Source organism: Puma concolor, chromosome A3 (assembly GCF_028749965.1).
Source record: "Puma concolor isolate L17-30 chromosome A3, mPumCon1.1.hap2, whole genome shotgun sequence".
NCBI classification, from domain to species: Eukaryota; Metazoa; Chordata; class Mammalia; order Carnivora; family Felidae; genus Puma; species Puma concolor.
In genome coordinates, this window is record NC_141669.1 from 132878715 (window position 1) to 132882510 (window position 3796).

General features: G+C 44.2%; 1 long non-coding RNA gene across 1 annotated transcript; it reads left to right on the forward strand.

The window, feature by feature from the left end:
• The first annotated feature begins 359 nt into the window (after positions 1-359).
• LOC147582822 (uncharacterized) lies at positions 360-3426 on the forward strand. Its single transcript, XR_015248794.1, has 3 exons — positions 360-679; positions 2489-2699; positions 2879-3426. It is a non-coding gene; the product is annotated as an uncharacterized LOC147582822 (long non-coding RNA).
• Positions 3427-3796: the final 370 nt, after the last annotated feature.

A 3796-nucleotide genomic window follows, 5' to 3' on the forward strand; every position in this document is an offset into this window, starting at 1 on the left:
ACCGAGCCTTTAATTACCTTGCAACTAATGAATGGTGAACGCGGATCGGAACCCAAGGGGTCTGGCTCCGGAGCCCGTGTCCACACAACCTATAAAGCATCGTACACGGACGGTGGTTTATGTCATCCCCTGTGATGGTTTCCAGGCTGCAACTGAACATACATCAGTGGCCTCAGCTCTTATCTAGCCCCTGCCAAGCTGCACCTTGCTTTCTTTCCTGTTTAAGATGGAATTCAGATGGCCTTGGCCTTCTATGAAATTAACCTCACGCCAAGAAAGTGCTCATTTGTTCAGCCCTGTGACATCATAGATGCCTGTCCCTGCCAGGCGCTGTGCCTGGAGTCCAGAAACAAGAAGGCAGTCATGTGTGGGGCTCAGATGGGTGAGCTGTGGTCATAAACACCTGAGATCTACGTCCAACACCAGCATGCTCCAGCTGTGGGACTTCTGGTTCAAAACCTTCTGAGCATCTATTTCCTCATCTGTAAAATAAGATTATGACGACTACCCATACCTTTTTTTTTTTTTTTTCTCCTGTAATTTAGTTTTCAGAGAGAATTTTTTGGGTGAGTGTTTACTTAATAATACCTCCTTGGACGCCTGGGTGGCTCAATCGCCAAGCATCTGACTTTGGCTCAGGTCGTGGTCTCACGGTTCATGAGTGCCAGCCCTGGATCAGGTGAGCTCGAGCCCCGCTTCTTTCTTCCTCTCTCTCTCTCTCCCTCTCCCCTTCTGCCCCTCCTGGGATTCTCTCTCCCTCCCTCTGTCCCTGGCTCATTTGCACCCTTTCTTTCTCTCAAAAAAACCAAAACCCAAAGCAAAAACTGTCTTAACACATCTTATCCTGTTGAGTAGAGGAGTATCATGACCGTTTTCGTATGTTTCTGTTTGTTTGCCGATGGTAAAAGTAACACAGGCCCACAATCCTGTCTTAGAACCTAAGGGCCAGAGGCATTTTGCACGTCAGGTTTTTTTTTTTTCATAGTTTAGAAGTGTTTTATTTATGCTGAATATCAAATCAACAGTTTAATACTTCTGAGAAATGTATGAATATTTACATCACCTGAGATCGTTAAAAGCCCTCATATACATTCAGAGGAGTCCAGATTTGCCATCAAATAAACTGTGGATTTTGCAATTGTGGCTGAGGGATTATAAACAGGACTTTGCACATATTTTAGTAGAAAACTTAGGAAAACACAGTGTGGTACCAAAAAGAAAATAATGATATTAACAAGAGATAACTGCTAAAATTTCCATGTGTCTCTCCTAATTCATTGAATTATTCAGCAATGTTTTCAAACACCTATTAGATGTTCCAGGCGAGTGGTTCTTGATCAGGGGCAATTTTGTCACCCAAGGGACATTTGGCATTACCTGGAGACATTTTGGTTGTCATAACTGTGTGGGGAGAGGGGTACCCCCAGCACCTAGTGAGTAGAGGTCAGGGATGCTGCAAAACATTCTGTAATTCACAGGACAACCCCCACGACAGAGAATGATCCAGCCCCCGTGTCAGTAGGGCCATGACTGGGAAACCTTGGTCTGGGTTCTGGGCATATAGCAATAAACAAAACAATAAAAAATTAATCTGTTTAGTAAGGATTTGTAAAATACATGTAATATATATACACACAGACAGATATATGTGTTCTTAAAATGTGGTATTATTCACTGTATAGTTTGTTACTTGACATTGCTTCACAAACGTTTTACAATATTATCAAAAGTTCTTCAAACACATGATTTTTAGGCCCAGAATACATTCCTTCAGAAAGACATACAATTTTTAGCCATGCCTTTATATTAAAGTGGATTCTTCCCTTTTTTTTTTCTGTTATTTAAAACAATACCATGATGAATATCCTTACCTCTGCGTCTCTGACATTCCAGTAGATGCTAAGGCTTGAGGTTCATTCTAGGGGTGGGGAGACTGAATCAAAGGGTATATGCTTTTAAATCATCCTCGATGTACCTGATGAAAGTGCTTTGCAGAAAAGTTGTCCCCATTTTACTTGGTGTAAGAGTTTACATTTAAAAATCGGGAGTCTTATGGTATTAAATAACAAACAGAGCTGGTTTGAGCTCACAATAACACTTCTAGAAAATTCTGATAACTGGAAGAGGCCTTCAGAAGGAGGAGCATAGGGGCGCCTGGGTGGCGCAGTCGGTTAAGCCTCTGACTTCGGCTCAGGTCACGATCTCGCGGTCCGTGAGTTCGAGCCCCGCGTCGGGCTCTGGGCTGATGGCTCAGAGCCTGGAGCCTGCTTCCGATTCTGTGTCTCCCTCTCTCTCTGCCCCTCCCCCATTCATGCTCTGTCTCTCTCTGTCCCAAAAATAAATAAACGTTGAAAAAAAAAAAAAAAAAAAGAAGGAGGAGCATACAATATGTTGGGCTCAAATTCTGCTCACCATTTGAAACTGAATGGATGGGGTGTATTTCCTCTCCATCAGTCCCATGGTATTCATTGCATTTTAATCCTCCCAGAATGCAAACAGATTGGATACAGTTCAAAGACTGGGCAGCAAAACATAATTAAGAAGTGACTGACTTATGGGAAAAGATGAAAAGAGCTCCAACTCCGAAAGCCATGTTGTAGAAACCCCTGGAAGGAGGTGATCACCATTTCCAAGCATGGAAATTCAGGAAATAAAAGACGAGGAGAGGAACTTCTGGGAGAGGGGCAGGAGTTCGAAGGGTAATGGGATCTACTTGAACAATGAGAATTCCAGAGTGAAATCTCAAGAGGAAACTTCCCCGTGGTTCTTTATAAGAATAATCTGTCAAGGAAATGATAGAATTCCTTTAAAAAGAGGAAGAGGGTAAGCCAGTAAGGGAGCGCAGGTCAATTAGATAATGGGATTTTTTTTTCTCCAGAGGGTGTTGCATGAGAACCTACTAGAATGGGTAAGATTGGCCCTTCCCCAGGAGGTGAATGAGTATACACAGTGTCTGTGATAAATCACAGTTGAATGGAGAACCGTGATTTGAAGGGAAGAGAATGCACATTTCCTCTGAGGCTAAACACCAGCGCCACCAAAAAGCCCATCATTTAGAGTGGGGGTCGGCCAACTTTTTCCGTGAGAAGCATGGATCATAAATGTTCTCGGCCGTGTGGTCCTCCCGGCTCTGTGTCACCTGCTCTACTCTGCCTTTGTTGGCTGAAAGCAGTCATAGATGATATGTAAATAATACGCGTGGCTGTGTTTCAATAAAACTTTATTGACAAAGACAGTGCTCAGGAAGCTTGGTTTGCTGACCCCTGATCTAGAGCAGTGGGCAAGAGGCGGTGTAAACAAAACAAAACAAAACAAAACAAAACAAAACAAAACGAGGAGGTTCTGGAGATGTGGGCTCAAAGGCCGTTTCTACGCCCGCCGGGCAGTGTAACCCCAGGCAAGCAAATTGACTTTCTGAATATCACTTTTACCGACTCCCAAAAGGGGGTAACTGGAGGGTCTACCTTACGAATTTGTTCTCAGAATCAAATAGAACCATGCCTGTATCATGTTTAGCACAGGCCTGAGCACATAGCAGCGGTAAGAACAGGGGGAGAGAAAAGAAGGCAGGTTTTCCTGAGGTTCTTCTCCCATGGTATCTGGGTTTGTGTAAATGTTTCCTCCAAAAGCACAAGTTCCCGAAGTTCGTCCTATTTAATACGCGTCCCAGTGCCTATGCCTCGGCGCATAGCCACTGTCCTGTCTGGCAGGGCCTCTAAGAGCGGGAGGAGGGATGAGGACTGGGTGCCCATGGGTGAGCCACGGAAAGCAGCCAGGAGACGGGTAGTGAGGGAAG